Source organism: Ranitomeya variabilis, chromosome 1 (assembly GCF_051348905.1).
Source record: "Ranitomeya variabilis isolate aRanVar5 chromosome 1, aRanVar5.hap1, whole genome shotgun sequence".
Lineage (NCBI taxonomy): Eukaryota > Metazoa > Chordata > Amphibia > Anura > Dendrobatidae > Ranitomeya > Ranitomeya variabilis.
Window position 1 is genome coordinate 1,088,568,757 of NC_135232.1, and position 20,721 is coordinate 1,088,589,477.

Here is a 20,721-nt window from a genome sequence, read left to right on the forward strand (position 1 = left end):
GCTGGTTATGAAAATAACACTGGAGCCCACGCAATTTTTTTTACATTTTTTTTTAAATTAACAGTTGCTGTTTGGTGATGGCCCATGTATGTTCAATCTGTCAATGCTCCTACATAGGCTGGTTAGAGTGTGTGTGAGTGTGTGTGCGTGTTCGTGTGTATTTACCAGATTAGTAATGAGGGTGTCTGGCTGATATCTTTTCATTACTAAGGGCTTGGTGTCAATGACAGCTGCTGACACCAAGCCCTATTCCCATTAGCCTGATGCTGTTCCGTGTGTAGTAAAATTGGTAAGGCAGCTTTCTTCTTCTGGTCAGTACGATTACAGCGATACCTCATTTATATTTTTTTTATATTTTGGTGCTTTAACACAATATTAACTAGTCAATAGAAAAATAATAATTTCTGCAATGCTTTAACCTGAGAGCTATAACATTTTTATGTTTCTGTTGATGGAGCTGTATGGTGGCTTGTTTTTTGTGGGACAAGATGACGTTTTCAGAGATACCATTTTTATTTAGATTGTTTTTTTATTGCGCTTTATTCCACTTTTTGTTCAGCTGTATGTTGATAAAGCATAGTTTTTTACCTTGTTTTTAATTTTTTTTTTAACGGTGTTCACTGAAGTGATTAACTAGTGGGACTATTTTATAGGTCAGGTCGCTCCAGATGCGGCGATACCAAATTTGTGTACTTTTATTTTTTTCTTGGATTAACATTTTTTCTTTGTTTTGGTTCTTTATTTTGTATTGTTTTTAATATTTTTCCAATTTTTATTAACTTTTTAAAAATCTTTTTTACATTGTCCCAGGATGGGACATCTTCTTTACTCTGACAGATCGCCAATCGATTACTCTGCAATGTATCTGCACCACAAAGCATTAGATCATGCAGGGAGGAAGTGTGTCAGCGCGTGTTCTGAGCATGAGCTGACAGGCTCATCTTTGGGCTTGGGGTCACCATGGAGACCATCGACACAACACAATCACATTAGGCCACTGGGAGCAGAGAGGGAGCTCCATCCCTCTGCAATGCCCCGCACTATTGTTGTGTCACTACTGTGGTGTAGCAAAAGGTGTAGTGCTGGATGGAAGATATATTTCTCCCAGCAAGATTTTTTTCCTAAGGGCTCTTTTCCATTTGCGAGAAACACGTCCGTGTCTCGCATGTGAAAACCAAGCTCTGGCGCCGGCACTTTGGAGCGGAGCATGCAGCTCCATGTGTTGCTATGCAGCCGCACGCTCCGCTCTGGAGTGCCGGCGCCAGAGCTTGATTTTAACATGCGAGACACGGACGTGTTTCTCGCAAATGGAAAAGAGCCTTAAGGTTGAGGACCTGCAGTGATGTCATGATCATGTGATCAGCCCATGTGATAGGTACCTCACCTGTGGGTGTGGTTTTAGGCTATGTAATGGAGTTTTTTTATTTGTCACATGTTCTGTGTGCAAGATGTGAGGAGCTAGGCTGGAGCTAGCCTAAATTTGCTTGGTCAGAGTACTCATGCAGCAACGGTTCACAACGGGACTCATAGCAACCCTGGGAATGGCACCTGGCGGACGCCGCTGACAAGGGCAGCCGCTTAGTTAAGCCCGTCCCGTGCAAGGGTGAGTCTGAGACCAGTGGTTTTCCAAGCTGGAGTATGTTTGTGTTTTTTCTCTTACTTTCTGCCACTGACTGTTTAAAGTGTCAATAAACCACTGAAGTTGAGACCGAAAGCCTGTGTGTTACCTCATTACTGCGGCCCTGCCACTGCCTACCAGAGCAAATCCCTACATTTGGTGGCTTGAATGCGGGCAGACGCAGAGAAGCTAGGCTGTTATTTATTTTTGCTCTGGACTCCAGCTTATGTCCTGGGTGAAAGGAGTGGTGCAGACCCAGTCGGGGAACTCGACTACAGAAATGGAGGCCACGATAAAACTGCTTATGGATGCCATGTGACAGCAGCAGCAGGCTACGCAGCAGCAGCAGGAGGCCATGCGGTGGCAGCAGGCCACTCAGCAGCAACAAGAGGCTACAGAGCAGCAGCGGATATTTAATCAACAGTAGCAGGAAACCAACCAGCTGTTGATATAGCACATCACTGCATCGCAGACAACAGGAACTGCACGGGGAATCCATGATGTCCGGAAAGCGGTTAGTACGGCGATTCCCAAAATGGAGAAGTCTGACAACATCGATACTTCACACACCTAAATAGCAAAGCCCTCTTGACCAGTAGGGGGCGTACCTCTAGGTCAACACACAGAAAAACCTATCAAAATTCACGCTGGGTGGTATAGCAGTGACAAATGTCACGGACTAATTACTGAATAGATGAATGATTAAATAATCAATCAAAATTACACACCAGAGTTTTTAGAGGTATCAGAGAAAGTACAAATTTATTAACGTATCCATATTATACAAAGTATACAAAGGAACAAACAGGCGATGGATAAAAGTGACAGCCAAAAAGAATCAGTATCATAAGATGGAAATAAGGTACTGATAGAAACACATAAGAAAATCCATAAACCCCCCCTGTTGCAGCTACAGGCCGGCAGATGCTACAAAATATCACAAAGTAGGTAACAGTGTGCTTTGGCATAAAAGTCTGACAGTTTCATAGGGAGACTATTACCCCAATGTTAGCCAGAGCTTCCAGTAGGGAGTTCTGGTGTGAATAATAATCAGGAGCATAATACAGCTACCCAAGCAGCCCAAGTGTCTATCAAATGCATATCACCGAGAGATACTCGTTGTTGTTATATAATTACCTTGAGACATGCTGAGGAAGTAGCAAGATGCCGCGGGGCTGCAGACGGGGGGAGTGGGCCTCGACGCGCGTTTCGCCGTCGGTGGCTTCGTCATCGATACTTACCTGGAGATGTTCGAGAGAGTGGCTGAGAGGGAGAGACTACCCCAGGACCAGTGGGCAGAAATCATTGGTCCGTTTCTGGCCCCAGGACCTGCGAAAGCCTATCAGGACCTACCCCCTGAGCAGAGGGAGGACTACACGATCATCAAGGGTGAGATACTGGCATGTCTTGGGGTAAATGTATTAGTCTAAGCTTAGTGGGTACACCAGTGGGAGTTTAACCCCTCCCAACTGGGGTGGTGGAATTGCAATCCACTGGCGGTTATTAACCCCTTAAATATTGCTGTCAAACGCTGACCGCGGCATTTAAATTGCGCTTCCGGCAATCGCACTGGAAATACGTACGCCGGTGACCCCGTCATGGGTTTGCCGGTCACCGGTCTCCTGGACACATCTATGGTTGTCACTGTTGGCTTGCAGTGAGTGCCACCCAGTGGTCGGTGCTGTGCTATATAGAGGCGATCTGATCATCGCTCCTATGTAGCAGACCTGATCAGGCTATACCAGCTTCTAGCCACCCATGGAGGTTATTGAAGCATGGCAAAAAAAAGTTTTAAAAAATATAATAAAAAAAATTAAAAGATCAAATAACCCCCCTTTCAAAATAAAAATAAAATCAAACATACACATATTTGGTATCACTGCGTTTAAAATTGCTCATCTATCGATTAAAAAAAGGATTAACCTGATCTATAAATGGCATAGTGAGAAAAAAAGTAAAAACCCCAGAATTACCTTTTTTTTGGTTGCCACGACATTGCATTAAAATGTAATAACGGGCAATCAAAAGATCGTATCTGTACCAAAATAGTATCAATAAAAACGTCAGCTCGGCACGTGAAAAAATAAGCCCTCACCCAACCCCAGATCACGAAAAATGGAGACGCTACGGGTATTGGAAAATGGCAACTTGAACAGTATGAAAATGGATGTATGGGTTCTTCTTATACATCACCCCCTATTTTATATCTGCAATGTTGTCGGAGACGTCCTAATTGATGTTGTACCATTTTAAAAAGAATTCTTCCAAACAAAGCCGCATGAAAGATTTTTATCAACACCCTGGTGTGTGAGCTGGATCCATTTTCACACTGTTCAAGTTGTCAAGTGCTGTGCAGCAGCAGGATTCCTGTGCTCCTATCCTGGACTTGAATTACACCTCAGGGGTGAGCTGAATTTTCACTTCTTCACATCGGAAAATGGCGCAATTTGTTTTTGTTTGTTTTTTTAACAAAGTTTGGAATTTTTTTTTTACCACTTAGATAAAAAAGAACCTAGACATGTTTGGTGTCTATGAACTCGTAATGACCTGGAGAATCATAATGGCAGGTCAGTTTTAGCATTTAGTGAACCTAGTAAAAAAGCCAAACAAAAAACCAGTGTGGGATTACCCTTTTTTTGCAATTTCACCGCACTTGGAATTTTTTTTCCCATTCTCTAGTACATGACATGGTAAAACCAATGGTGTCATTCAAAAGTACAAATCGTCACGCAAAAAACAAACCCTCACATAGCCATATTGATGGAAAAATAAAAAAGTTATGGCTCTGAGAAGAAGGAGAGCCAAAAACGCAAAACCGAAAAAAGCTCTGGGGGTTAAGGGGTTAATTATTAATATTACCATGGACATGCTTGGTGCTGGCTACTCTGACTATTAGGTGCCAGGGGAGTCCTTGCTTCACCCTTTAGCCCCTGTAAAGTGATGAAGACTTACACAGGGACGATGGGGTGAGTCTTCGGAGTAGCTGCTGGCCAGTGGTGTAGCTATCAGGAATGGTAAGGTCACTGGAGCAGAACCAGGAGGGCATACAAAGTACAAAATCAAAAGACAGAAGAATGGTTAGGAAACGGGGTCGGTTATTTAAACATAGTACCCATAATTTATAAGCATGATAAAACTCTTATGTGGCTTCACACAGTTTTTTATTTCCAGAAAAATACCCTAGTTCTTCCTAGTATTTCTCCTTATTTTTTTCCAGGCATTTTTTATTGACCAAAAGTGCTGCAGCCATAATCTACATAAAAGTCTAGAGGGAAATATGACATTCACTACAAATTACGCATCTCTGCGGCATTTTCTGCTTTTATTTTGTGCTTTCAAAATGTAAATTACTCTAGGTATGTTCTGCAGTGTTCCCCATAGACTTTTCTCTATATGGTTTTTAAAAAAATGCAACTTGTTAGTATTCATGATGGCTCCTCTATATGGACGCAATCGCATCAATCAGAAATAGGCAGCAGAAAATGTAGGTTTCACACACAGGTCAGCCATTGCCCTCTGGTTATTAAAAGAAATCCATAAAATAAAAAATAAGTAATAAAGAATGCACATAAATGGATGCCATCCATTTCAACCCTGGACCGGGTCTTTGCGACACTTCATGTACAGTTTGGGCTTCTTTGTTTATTCTGCGTGTTTTTTTTCATCTTAAGGCCCCGTCTCACATAGCGAGATCGCTAGCGAGATCGCTGCTGAGTCACAAGTTTTGTGACGCAACAGCGACCTCCATAGCGATCTCGCTATGTGTGACACGTACCAGCGATCAGGCCCCTGCTGCGAGATCGCTGGTCGTGTCGGAATGGCCTGGACCTTTTTTTGGTCGTTGAGGCCCCGCTGACATTGCTGAATCGGTGTGTGTGACACCGATCCAGCGATGTCTTCACTGGTAACCAGGGTAAACATCGGGTTACTAAGCGCAGGGCCGCGCTTAGTAACCCGATGTTTACCCTGGTTACCAGCGTAAATGTAAAAAAAAACAAACAGTACATACTCGCCTTTCGGTGTCCAGGTCCCTTGCCATCTGCTTCCTGCTCTCACTGACTCCCGGCCGTACAGTGAGAAGTGAGAGCACAGCAGTGACGTCACCGCTGCGCTCTGCTCTCACTGTACGGCGGCTCAGTCAGAGCAGGAAGTAGACGGCAAGGGACCTGACGGACACCGAAAGGCGAGTATGTACTGTTTGTTTTTTTTGGTAACCAGGGTAAACATCGGGTTACTAAGCGCGGCCCTGCACTTAGTAACCCGATGTTTACCCTGGTTACCCGGGTGCTGCAGGGGGACTTCGGCATCGTTGAAGACAGTTTCAACGATGCCGAAGTCGTTCCCCTGATCGTTGGTCGCTGGGGAGAGCGGTCTGTGTGACAGCTCCCCAGCGACCACACAGCGACTTACCAACGATCACGGCCAGGTCATATCGCTGGTCGTGATCGTTGGTAAATCGCTTAGTGAGACGGGGCCTTTAGTTTTCAGTTTCTTTCCTGATCTGCCACGTACATATTTCTTTTAATTTTAGTAATTGGCAAGGAAAATGAGAACACCATGTTTTCAATCAACACATTTCCAGGAGGAATAACAGAAGTATGACACAACACTAACAAAAGATGCTCCTGAATTATTTCGTGGTGAATTATGGGAAAGCTCACAGGTCTTCTTTAAGGATGTGTATTCTGATTAAATCCTGTGTAATCTGAGAATCATGGTTAATACAAGGATTTAGGTAATCCAGGTGACATACAGCATTTTATAGCTAGGCTTTTAGTAGCTAAGGTGATATGTTCAGTAACAAGTAGACATTCCTTACAGTTAAACCTAGGATACAAACCACACAGAAAAAAATTGTGGAAATGTGTGATGCCATTTTCGCATGATATCTCTCCATTAGAAGAAGGAAAACTGCCTCTCTGGCTATAGTCACCTAACTTAGGTAGCACCTGTCAACGGTGGCAACAAAAAGACAGTTTTACTCCTTCTGAGCTAACTTGCAAACATGGAATCATCATGATACTTTTGGTTAATTTTTACAACACTCCTTCATAATGAACCTGCAACACCACAAAGGAAAAATCATGGAATTATTAAAACCCCAGGATCAAAAGATCTATCAATGATATACAAATAATGAAAAAATGGAAACAAGCATCTCAATATCGAGTATGAGCACTATTCACAGAAATACCCACACTTACACATGTTGGTTGTTATCAATGAACTTATTAATGGTTGTGTACGTTAACTCTGAACGCAACTGGGCAAATCATCAAGATCCACTGCTGACAGCTCTATTCACATTTGCTGACAAATGATTTTCCAGATGTGCTTGGTGGGAGATGAGTCTGGAGACAATAAAGAACATGGTAGTGTAGGAGGTGGTGACAATATTCCTGAAATGCCCCAGCTATGTGCATCATTGATGCAAGAAGGCTGTCACCTACTGTTCACAGGACCATGCGGAACTTACCGTAGGAGGAAGAGTTGCAGGAGGGATAAGTTGGATGTAACATCTACTCAGGTGCCATTGATGGTGGAGTTCCTGAATATAAAGGGTCTGAAAGCCAACAGGAGAGGGTTTTGGGGGTCAAAGGATAGAGAGGTCCAGATGTGCTCACGAGGAGACACTGCAGCTGGAGTGACAGGCATGATGAAGAAGCGTATGTCAATGAGTTGCTGTCCATCTCCAGACAGGACCCCAGCAGCAGCAAGTGAGTCCCAGAGTCCGGACTATGCCCTTCAAGCACCGAAGACCCAATCTGCATCAGTCAAGACGCAGAGTCCCACCTATGCTATGCAAGGCCCGAATCCAAGACCTGTGCCAGTAAAGACCCAGAGTCCAAATGCCGTCGGTCAAGAGCCAGAGCCCAGCACTCCTTCCCTCGAACCTGGGGGACAGCAGGTATTGGTTATGCACCAAAGATCTGTGAGGAGACTCAGCCCGGAAGAGGATGTTTGTGGTGGTGAACGTGAGACACGAGTGAGCCGGGCTATTGTTACCAGCACTGACGTACGGTATATGGGTTGGCCTGGACAGGGGTGACACACAGAGTGGGGGTCAATTGAAGGGAAGGAGGCCCAGCATGAGTTGATAGACTTTGTCAGGAGGACTTACAGCCTTTCAGGAAGAAAAGGAGGCCTCCCTTGTTACAGGAGTAGTCTACACAGTAGCCTGCACCAGAATGAGTATTTCTCCTAGTTAGAAGGACATAAGTAGAATCCTCAAGAAGCTTCCCTAACATTTAAAGTGGCCTTTAAGGACTCATTATATGCTCTGTATTGCATAATTTGCCTGTGATATTTCTGTTGCATCTTGTTAACTTTTGTTATAACTATTACAATCTTTGCTTCTGACAGGTCACTGATCCCTCAGTGATCTGCCCCCTATTTTACATACTGAATATAATGTTTTGAAAAAAATCTTTCACATTCAGCAGGCACCGGCGGCGGTGCCTGTGCTGTAGAATGATCACATTTATAATGTCCATGTAATTATTTTATTTAGTGATGAATGTAATCAGAAAAAAATAAAATTCTCTCTCAAAATAGCGCCGGCAGAGCCTGTGCAATAGCATCTATCAGCATTCCGATAGATGCTACTGCGCAGGCGATACCGATGCCATCTTGGTGGAGACAATTTGTTTTTTCCTCTAGCAAATTGGTGCCGGCCGCACCTGCACAGTAGTGTCTATCAGCAATCTGATAGATACTACTGCGCATGCGCTGCTGGCGTCATCTTGGTGGAGACAATTTGTTTTTTCCTCTAGCAGTGAAAGCCTGCCTACTGGGAGGTAATGAACTTTATTCCTCCTGGCAGCTTCCGGCTTTCAGTCATAGAGGCGTGGCCAGTGCTGCTTCAGTCACCACTTAGTGCATAGTGAGCAGTGGCTGTAACTACGCCTCGACATTGACTGACAGCACTACTGAGGTGACTGTCAGTCATTTTCCGGGTGTTACAGCCTCCGCTCACTAAGCACTGAGAGGTGACTGAAGCAATGCTGGCCGCAACCATATGACTGAAAGCTGGAGGCTGCCTGGAGGAATAAGCTTAATTTATTCCATGCAGCCGTGCTTTCAGTGTGGCAGCAACACAGATTTAAAATGCTAATAACCTGCAGATTCATTCCATATCTGCATACTATTAGCATTTGGAGACATGACAGTTTCCCTTTAAGCCATTTGGAAAGGCAACTGGGAAATAATACAATTTTCCAAAATATCATGCACATATTTCTACTTATTAGAACTATCCACTTTTTCTTGAAAAAACACAGCAAAAAGGTAAACAAAGTGTTAAAGTGGTGAAGTTTTTTCTTTACTGCCTTTCACAGACTTTGAATTAGACCCATAGCATTGGAAGTTGGTAATAGAGTTAACGTTTAATTATTGTTTTTTTAGATCACTCGGCTAACACTGCCGTCTTTGATATATTATAGTAAATTTAAATGAAAATTGTTCTTTGATTTGTTTGATTAATTATACACAACGAGTCGGTGTGAATAGAATATAAAGCAACACTTTATAGCTCATGTATTAGCATAGAATTTCCCCATGGAATATTCATATATTCATGTGCAATTAAATTTATTTTCCTCATGGTAACTTAATGCCAAGGAAACTTTGGCCTGTCCTCACCAAAAGTGAACATGTTATGCAGAGATGTGTCGCTGATGTCTCATAATACTGATTAAATACACTGCCCCCTAAGGGTTTGACAGTTGTATGTTTATCAAATATCTATTCCACTTCAGAAAGTATATGTCCACTTTCGATGAAGATCTTTCCATTTCCTGTTCCTTAAAATCTATTGCCAGCTTAAATGGTGATTATCTTTCAAGAGACTTTGTAATATATCTCATTAGAGAAATATATATTTTTTCTCCACTTATGAGCTGCTTCTTCACCTCCACCTTGCCTCCTGAACTCATCTTTCTCTCTGAAAATCAGCTTAAATCCATTATGGTTTAAACAAGATGGCCTGCCAGTTCACTGATGGATCAGATTATGGCTGCCTATTAAAAGGGAGCATGACAAAGGATGATCGGGGGGGAAGCAGAGACAGAAAATCAGAGACACACAGACGGTGCTGCACCTTTCTGTTGAGTGTTCTATCTCACAGAAGAGCTGGATTCACAGCTTCACTGTGTCAGGACTCTGAACATTTTTTACCTTTTGTGCATTACTGCCCTTTTCCAACATGGCGTCTTTGGTCTCATGTGCACTTGTTTTCCTGCTATAAAACTCCACCCCAGCCTTCAGTCTGTGCTAGATTATTCTGCTTTGCATCCAGCTCCTGATTACTCCCTGGCCTTGCACCTGCACCTGCTCCTGTGATCCTGTGTTGGAGATCCTGCCACTCTGCTCTGAGTTCCTGCTGCCTACACCAGTGTTCAGTAATCCTCCTTCATCTGCTGCTCGTGTTACTTCCATCTGCATTTGCTGGACATGTAAGCTGTTTGCTGCTCTGCAAAACCTGAGACTATTAACCAGGCCTCCCTGGTTGAGCTAAGATATGTTTTGAACTGCCTTATAGCATATCTATCTGTGTCTGGACTAAGTCAAGGATCTATTCGTGTCAAGTTTCCTCAAGAATAACTGTGCTTCATAGACTTTCTGTTTGTTTGCATCTACCTCTGAAGTTTCCTATTGACTGCTAAGCTGCGTTTATTATTTGCACCAAGTGTTGTGGACTTGAGTGTCTCTCTGCACCTGTTTGAATCACCGTGTGATAATATAAACTTTACCACTTATAAAACTGTGTCCTGTTGTTTTGTTCCATGCAAAGAGTCTCCTGAATTATCCCCTATAATTATTACAGGATAATCTAGCCATAAAAAAAGGAGACTGCTGGAACAATGACTGCAGAGAGCAGATTAGAGCAAGTGTTTTCCATAATTAGATCACTGCAGAAAGATGTGGAAGGTCTGCAAAAGAAGTTTGGAAGCTTTGAACTTAATCACCAAGTGTTTGGACAAACTTTGCAGGACTTAAGCAATCACATGGCAGCCCAGGAAAACAAACTTGCTGGCATAGAATCCCAGTATGGACGGGCTTTTCAGGACATAAGCACGCAAATAGCTGCACAAGTGACTTTACCCTCTGGGCAACCGCCACCAGCTAGCCCACCTAAGTTGCCCCCATTCAGATTTAATGGTGATCGCGACAAATTTCGTGGCTTTGTGAATCAATGTATGCTATATTTTGATGTGCATGCTGACCGTTTTCCTACTGATAGATCCAAAGTATTGTGTGTAATAATGCTACTGACCTCACGAGCGCTCGCCTGGGCGAATCCGATGATTGAGTCTCGTGACCCACGGTTAAATGACTTGGATGATTTCTTGGCCGCTATGGCATTAATGTTTGATGACCCTAATCGCCGTGCAACCGCTGAATCTGCTTTGTTGTCTTTACGCCAGGCTAAATGTTCTGTTATTGAGTATGCCACTGAATTCAGGAGATTGGCGGTAGATACCAATTGGGACAGTTATGCACAATTGCCTATTTTTAAAAGGGGTCTGTCTACTATTATAAAAGATGAACTAGCTCGCTCGGAGTCACCACAAGAACTAGAGACATTTATACAGCATTGTGTGCGCATAGACATTCGCCTTACTGAGCGTAGGCAGGAGAAATTTGCTGCATATAACCGTATTTCTAACTTTTCCCTTCCTTCTAAAGAGCCTGCACGTAAAACATCTCGGGAAGTGGAGGAGGTGCCCATGCAAATTGATTCCATTCAGAGACGCGAGATCAATGAGCGCCGGGAGCATCGCTTTCGTGAAAGTCTATGTTTCTACTGCGGCCAGTCTGACCACTTCTTGATCAATTGTCCTAAGTGTCCTAGACGGCCTAACAAGGTGCTAGCAGCAATAGGGGAGTATGACAACTGTGATGATGAATCTGACATCTCTGAATGTAGCCTGCCTTTAAACGCTGTATTCCATTCACTTTCACCCCCCAAGGAGCTTAAGGAAAAGAACTCTCACTGTTCTCTCCCTATTAAGATCCTGTGTTCAGGACAGTGAATTTCCAGTTCAGCTATGATTGACTCTGGTGCAGGTGGCAATTTCATGGATATCGCATTTGCCAAGGAACATGGTATTAAAATTCAGCAAAGAGCCTCTCCAATTACCATGGAAACAGTGGATGGGTCACCTTTAATCTCTGGGCCTGTGGATCAGGAGACCGTACCCCTAGAAATTTTGTTGGAGCCTAATCATCAGGAGCAACTTTCTTTCTTGCTAATTTCTTCTCCTCATTTTCCTGTGATTTTAGGCATTCCTTGGTTGTGTTCTCAGAACCCAATTATCAACTGGGAGACCAAGGAGATTATCTGTCCAACAAGGAGCAACTCAGCGTTAACAGAAGCTGTCCCTGAGTCCACGGCTACGGAAGCACATGTACAGGTATTTTCTTTACCTCCAGCATTTAAAGAATTCTCTGACCTCTGTGACAAGAAGAATGCAGATCAGCTTCCTCCACACAGGCATTATGACTGTTCCATTGAGTTGCTTCCTGGGGCAGATATTCCTTTTGGTCACGTATACCCTTTGGCGCCACCTGAGCTTCAAGCCTTAAAGGAGTATATTGATGAAAATCTGGCCAAAGGCTTCATACATCCTTCTTCCTCACCAGCAGGGGCACCCATTTTTTTTGTAAAGAAGAAGGATGGGACCCTGAGACCCTGTGTTGACTATCGGGAACTCAATTAGGTAACCGTACGAAACCATTACCCTTTGCCTCTGATTCCCGAATTACTGGAAAGAGTCCGCCATGCTAAGGTGTTCTATAAGCTGGATCTTCATGGGGCTTATAATTTGGTGCGTATTCGTCCAGGGGATGAGTGGAAGACAGCATTCAGATGCCGGTATGGACACTTTGAATCTCTTGTGATGCTCTTCGGGCTTTGTAACGCCCCTGTAGCATTTCAACACCTTGTTAATGACATCTTCAGAGATTTGTTGGACCAGTTTGTGGTGATCTATTTGGACGATATACTAATCTTTTCTGACTCTCTACAGGAACATGAAGAACATGTCAAGACTGTTTTAAGACATCTGAAAGAGAACCAACTGTATATCAAGCCGGAGAAATGCGAGTTCCATCGTTCTGAGATACAGTTCTTGGGTTATATCATCTCTCCCCAGGGGCTGAACATGGAATCTGGTAAGATTCAGGCTATCCTTGACTGGCCGGCACCCAAGAACGTTATGGAGGTCCAATGTTTTATTGGTTTTGCAAATTTCTACAGACGCTTCATTCGAAGTTTTTCTCATATTGTCCGTCCCATTACTTCCTTGAAAAAGAAAGAAAAGCCCTTTAAATGGTCATCACAGGCTCAAGAAGCTTTTGATCGGCTTAAGATCTGTTTCACATCTGCACCGCTGTTGATACACCCAGATCCAACACATCCTTTCATTGTGGAGGTGGACGCTTCTGATAATGCTTTGGGGGCTATTCTCTCCCAAAGAACTGGAGAGAAGGGTCTGCTACATCCTTGTGCTTTCTTTTCCCGTAGACTAAACTCAGCAGAGAAGAATTACGACGTTGGAGAGAAGGAATTGCTGGCTATTATTGTGGCTTTCAAAGAATGGAGGCATCATCTGCAAGGAGCTGCACAACAGATCATAGTGCTAACTGACCATCGCAATCTAGAGTTCCTTAGATCCGTTAGATGTCTTTCTCCTCGTCAGGCTCGTTGGAACTTATTCTTAAATCAATTTAACTTTGTTATCTCGTATCGTCCAGGTTCTCGTAATGGGAAGACTGATGCTTTATCCCGAATCCATGCTGCGGATTCCCTACCTGGAGCCCCGGCCAAGACCATTCTATCTGATGCCAATTTCATCGGAGTTATCCACGATCAGGACTTGTGGAAGGAGTGCAGGGAGGCCTATGAAGGTGATGTATTTCTGGCCAACCCACCTGTAGATATTAATCTTGTCTTTAATGGTGGCATGTGGTTCAGAGATCGACGTATCTATGTCCTGGAGGTTGTCCGTCTGCAGATCCTCAAGTTGGTACATGACTCCAAGTTGGCTGGTCACAGGGGGGTACAGAAGACACAACAGTTCCTGAGCCGATTCTTCTGGTGGCCAACTTGCCTGAAGGATACCAAGGACTATGTTCTCTCTTGCGAGGTATGTGCCCATTACAAGACTCCTCATGTGGCACCTACGGGTCTTCTACAACCATTACCTGTTCCATCCCGCCCTTGGGGGTCTATATCAATGGACTTTATTGTGGAGCTGCCTACATCGGGGGGCACAAATAAAATCATGGTGGTAGTTGATCGCCTGACTAAAGCTGCTCATTTTGTTCCGTGCACCGGCCTCCCCTCAGCTAAAGATACAGTGAACTTGGTTATACATAATGTCTTTCGGTTGCATGGGGTGCCGGATGAGATCATCTCTGACCGTGGAGTACAGTTCACTTCAAGATTCTGGAAGGGGTTTTGCTCTGCACTCAATATTAATGTCTGTCTCTCTTCTGCTTACCATCCCCAGACAAATGGTCAGACTGAGCGTACCAACCAGACGCTGGAACAATATCTAAGATGCTATGTCAGCCATCTCCAGGATGATTGGTTGGAGTTGTTGCCGTTAGCCGAATTTTCATATAATAATTCTCAGAGCGCCTCCACTAAATTTACACCTTTCTTTGCCAATCTGGGTTATCATCCGTGTATTTTACCTAGGTCTCCAATTAATTCTCCGGTTCCAGCAGTGGAGGAAAGGCTGACTGCGATGAGACAAAATCTGGAGGTTCTGAAGGAATCCCTGACCACGGCTCAAGAACGTTATAAGAGATCGGCTGATAGATTCCGTAAACCTGCACCCATGTTCAAGGTAGGAGATTCCATGCGGTTAGCAACTAAGAATCTGAAGTTAAACGTTCCTTCACAAAAACTTGGACAGAAATTCATTGGCCCTTTCAAGATCAACGGTATTGTGAGCTCTGTGGCCTGCCGGCTGAAGCTACCTAGGACAATGAAGGTACACCCAGTTTTTCATGTATCTTTACTAAAGCCTGTATCTCCTAATACCTTCCAGGGACGTGTTGTGCCACCTCTGCAGCCTGTGTTGATTGATGGGCAAGAACAATTTGTGGTGAAGGAAATTATTGATTCCAGGATTCGCAGGAATCGGCTCCAATATCTGATAAGATGGCAGGGATATCCCCCTGAGGAAGACTCTTGGGAACCTGTGGAAAACATCAATGCCCAACAGAAGATTTCTCGTTTTCATCAGAGATTCCCTGAGAAACCAGGTCCAGGATCATCCTGAGGCCGCTTCTAAGGAGGGAGTAATGTCAGGACTCTGAACATTTTTTACCTTTTGTGCATTACTGCCCTTTTCCAACATGGCGTCTTTGGTCTCATGTGCACTTGTCTTCCTGCTATAAAACTCCACCCCAGCCTTCAGTCTTTGCTAGATTATTCTGCTTTGCATCCAGCTCCTGATTACTCCCTGGCCTTGCACCTGCACCTGCTCCTGTGAACCTGTGTTGGAGATCCTGCCACTCTGCTCTGAGTTCCTGCTGCATACACCAGTGTTCAGTAATCCTCCTTCATCTGCTGCTCGTGTTACTTCCATCTGCATTTGCTGGACATGTTAGCTGTTTGCTGCTCTGCAAAACCTGAGACTATTAACCAGGCCTCCCTGGTTGAGCTAAGATATGATTTGAACTGCCTAATAGCATATCTATCTGTGTCTGGACTAAGTCAAGGATCTATTCGTGTCAAGTTTCCTCAAGAATGACTGTGCTTCATAGACTTTCTGTTTGTTTGCATCTACCTCTGAAGTTTCCTATTGACTGCTAAGCTGCGTTTATTATTTGCACCAAGTGTTGTGGACTTGAGTTTCTCTCTGCCCCTGTTTGAATCACCGTGTGATAATATAAACTTTACCACTTATAAAACTGTGTCCTGTTGTCTTGTTCCATGCAAAGAGTCTCCTGAATTATCCCCTATAATTATTACACACTGCTCAATACTGCTGTATGATGTCATCCATGCTGCCGCTCAGGAAGCTTACTGGATGTAGTCTCATAAAATATATGGATGTATCTATTTTTTAAAAAGTTTTATTCATGTTATATTATTTTATTTCTCCTACTTTCGAGCCATATGAATTACAATTACCTATCAAGTGTAAAACTTTGGTTAGTGAAATGGACAATTGAGGAAGCAGACTCAGGAAATTATATGAGCAAGTTTCAAAGCAACTTAGGTCTACAACTTCATAACAACAGTAGTTCACCGAAACAACTGTATCACCTGAAACATTGGTTGTTTTTTGAGTATCACTGCCACACATTTGAGGCACGTTCGTTTCCCTGCCTACGAAGGTACCGAAACATTAACAGCACCTATTCAGAAGTCCTTCCTCTGATTAAAATAAAGATAGAAATATACATGTGGTGTCACATCAATCCAATACCAATAGTGGAGCTGCTAGGAGAAAATGGGATGCGTCGTATAAGCCAACAAACTTGTCACAGGAAGGAAAAAATAAGAGTTTGCCTTGGTGACAACACCAGTGTGTAATTAGTATCCTTAAAATGGAAAAAGCAAATAAGTCACCTCTGTTTCACAGTTCTACAGAGAGTAAATTCAGCATACCATGTTCTGCACATTGTCACATTGTAACCATTTAAGAAAACATTTATAGTTTGGTATGATAAACTTAAATCTGAAATAGTTGGAACACTGAGAGCCCCTGAAGAAGCCTGTGTTGTGGGGGAAACTCTGGATCAAGCGAATTGATCAGTGTTACCATGAGATAGTGGTCTATGAATGTTTGAATCAATTGCTTTTAAATAAAATACTTTTTTCATCTTGTTTGAGTATAACTAATTGACTAATATGTTTATTATACTCGAGTATGTGTCATTATGGAGGCAGCACTGAACCATCTGACACCGTTACATCTATGCAATAAATGTGAAGGACATTGGATGAGACAATTGCTGAACACCGACCAATTTACATTGAATTTACTCTCTCCTGAACTATGAAACATTTGTGTGTAACTTGTATCCCCATTTTGAGGTTACTAACTACATCCCAGTGTTGTTAGTACTGCGATCCCTTAATTCTGCCTTTCCTCCTACCTACTATAGATATGGTCTCTGGCTGTTTAGGCTGGAACAATAGTGTCAGTCACAGCTCGTTGTGTCTTCTTATGATGTGGTCTTTAATTCTTAGAGGATTGTCCAGCTTGGCATTGTATCAGTGCATGCCAACTCAGCTCTACACTCACCTGCCTGTAAAGGTGGAAAAATCACGGCCTTTTAAAAAGTTCATCATAGATTTATGCTATTGTCTCTGGATGTTTAATCCAATACAATGTCTCTCACACCATGGCTCTGACATTCCCCTTTGCCAAGGACTCAAAGCCACAGCCTAAATATATAAAAAAAAGAACCTACATATTATATAAGGTACTCATGCGCCATCATGTTAGCTACCGTATTTTTCGGACTATAAGATGCACCGGACCATAAGACGCACCCCAAATTTTCAGAAGGAAAATGGGGGAAAAAAATTAATGCGTCAAATGGGGGTCTGTCTTATAGTCCTGAATTCAGCTCACCTGATGGTGTGGGGGCTCTGCAGCTGGGATCCCGGTCTGGTGCTGCCCGGATCCCGGTCTGGTGCTGCCCAGATCCCGGTCTGGTGCTGCAGGTTCGGCGGTGCGGGGCTACAGCGACATTTTGTGGAAGCCCTGCACTTCTATTGCCTCGATGCTGTGGCCTTCGGGAAAATGGCCACTGGAGGCGGTGCATACGCAGACTGAGATCTCGGCAATGAGATCTTGTCCATTATATAATTTATACAATATGATTTTCTGGATTTTATTTTTGATATTCTAGCTCTCAATGTTAAAATTAACCTACCCTTAAAATTATAGTTATGGCTTTGTCAGTGGGCAAACTTACAAAATCAGCAAGGGATCAAATACTTATTTCCCCCCACTGTACCATTGTTCCAAGTGCTGTTCAATAAAACATTGGATAGCACTTGTCCGAATTATACACTCGTGTGAATGAGCCCTTAATTAGGCGCATCTTAACAGTGATGTGCAACTCACCACAAATCTTACTCCAATCAATTTTAAAGGTCCAGAGGACCATCTAATGTGCATTGGGCGGCGATCAACTGATGATTGGGAGAGATAACGATTTTGCATGTACAATTTTAGACTACTGATCACATTGTTCTCCTGGTGATAAGCAGCCGACCAACGTGTCAGTAGGCAACTTTCTCATAGAGGTCACAGGAGTGCCTGGTTGAGTGAGAGCTCTTGTGCATGGGAGAGTTGGCTGAGACGGCTGTCAGCCAAATAATCGGGTAAAGCGCCATTCGACCAACACCCATTCAGTATGTATGGCTTAAGATTTCTGGCCTAAGGTATGTCACAGCTTGTCATGAATTAGATGAAGTGTGGAGCCATGTCCCGGTTTTGCCCGAGCTCAGTCCATTTTTGCAGAGCTGGGTGAAACTGGCATGAATACGATAAAAATTGGAAAATGTTTTCAAAGCGAATTCTAACGTAATCGCTTTGATGCATTGGGGCTAGAATACAATGTTTTACACCTAAAACAAAATTGAAAAAAAATATTACTCTAAAAAGTATGAACAATATGGCTTTATTTTTCATGAAAAAAGCAATGCAAAAATAATTTTGGTATCCCAATGATTATACAACACAAGTTAAACCATATGAGCAAAGTTGCTAAAAACATCTGATCCTTTGGGTTGAAAACACTTTCTTCATTATAAGATTAATAAAGGAGGCGTTTTGCTCATTATGCTCATCCAGTAGCAATGTTTCTCCCTCTCTCAAATTAACGGCAAAGAAAGGAAAAGTATAGGATGACTGTACGGACCGTTATATTATAGCTTCACGATCTAACTCGTATGTTCTATGGAGGAGCCCGCGTACTTGAACCTTTCTCATTTCCAAATATATAAGGCTGAGCTATACTTTAATTATGGAGTGGGATTTGGACAACCTCATTGATCTGATTTATGAAATTAATGTTTAGAATCGTCTTATTCAAAAATTGAACAAAAAACCTCTTTCATTTAAATGAAAATACGATCTAAATGATAGAAGGTTAGTCGCCCTCTATTACGCTGGGTAATGGAGCAAGATGCAGAAAATACTTCTAACAGCAGTAAATAACTCCATTCAGGTCTAAGTACTTTGTTTACTTTCTGCAGTTGTGTATCTGAAGCACAATGTGAATTAATTAGGAGCAGGAATACCAGGGTAATTCATGGAGACGCTATAATAATCTACATTTCTGAAACTGGATGTTATTCTGAATGAGTTATTAATTATCCAAGACTGCTACTCGAGATAAATTGAATATTTTCCTATAAAAGATTCCATTTTAGAGCTATTCAAATGCCAGAGATATGCACTGAATAGGAATCCACTTTAATAAGAAGATTTTTGCCCACACCCAAGGTTTTTCTATGGTCTGGACATAACACAGAAACCAATTCTCACTGGCTATTCAAATGCCTGTTAGGCTAGCAGGATTTACAGTACCAATGAAGAACTTCTAAGCTTGTGTATACAGTGGGGGAAATAAGTATTTGATCCCTTGCTGATTTTGTAAGTTTGCCCACTGACAAACACATGAACAGTCTATAATTTTAAGGGTAGGTTAACTTTAACATTGAAAGATAGAATCTAAAAAAAAAATTCCAGAAAATGTCATTGTATAAATTGCCGTATTTTCCGGCGTATAAGATGACTTTTTAACCCCTGAAAATCATCTCAAAATTCGGGGGTCGTCTTATACGCCGGGTACGGCATGTGCAGGGATAGGTCCTGGATGGTTCCCAGGGTCTGGAGGAGAGCAGACTCTCCTTCAGGCCCTGGATCCATATTCATGTAAAAAAAAAAGAATAAAAAAAAAAAATATGGGATATACTTATATGGAAAAGTTGGGGGTCGTCTTATATGCCCAGTCGTCTTATACACCAGAAAATACGGTATATACATTTATTTGCATTTTGCAGTGAGAAATAAGTAATTGATCCCTTACCAACCATTAAGGTCTGGCTACTACAGACTAGTTAGACACTCCTAATCAACTTGTTACCTGCATTAAAGACATCTGTCTTACATAGTCACCTTTATAAAAGACCCCTGTCCACAGACCCAATTAATCAGACTCTATCCTCTACAACATGGGTAAGACAAAAGAGCTTTATAAGGATGTCAGGGACAAGATCATAGACCTGCAGAATGCTGGAATGAGCTACAAAACCATAAATAAGGCGCTGGGTGAGAAGGAGACAACTGTTGGTGCAATAGTAAGAAAATGAAAGAAATACAAAATGACTGTCATTCGACATTGATCTGGGGCACCATGCAAAATCTCACCTCGTGGGGTATCCTTGATTATGATGAATGTGAGAGATCAGCCTAAAACTACATGTGGGAATTTGTTAATGATCTCAAGGCAGCTAGGACCACAGTCACCAAGAAAACCATTGTGTCAAGATCCATTTTTGGATTTGTGGCAGCTCTGGTTCCACTATAATTTAAATGTAGCTTTTTTCCCTTCAGGCCAGCAGGGTTTAATGTCAGTTTCCCTTGCTGGCTGTGTACTGAAATTGCAGAGTTGCTATGTCAGCTGATGTGGGTGGTGACCACTCCACCATCCTTTAAATAGTCACCTGATGTATTAGCTGACTGTCGGTGATAGAGCAATCTATGCTGCCCAAGCCTGGAGTAAAGAGCTCTCTGGTTGCAGTGGTGAATCTGCTAGTTTTGTGGAGTTCGTGGTCTAGGTGCCTTTCGTCTGCTGTGTGGTGCTTTGCAGCAGAAAAGGCTATTAAGCTAAGTTTGGTGTTTTCTCCTGGTCTGTATTGTGTTTGTCCCCTGTGTTGTACCATATGCAGTGGTGAGGCCAGCGCCCTTGCCGGCCAGTTCACTAGCCAGGCCAGTGCTAGGTGACAGTGAGGGATAAGGTTCCTGACGGAGGTGAGGGGAAGGACCCACTTAGGGCATTAGGGGTGTGCAGAGACAGGCTCAGGTTTGAGCAGGAGGTAACTCTCCCTCATTGCC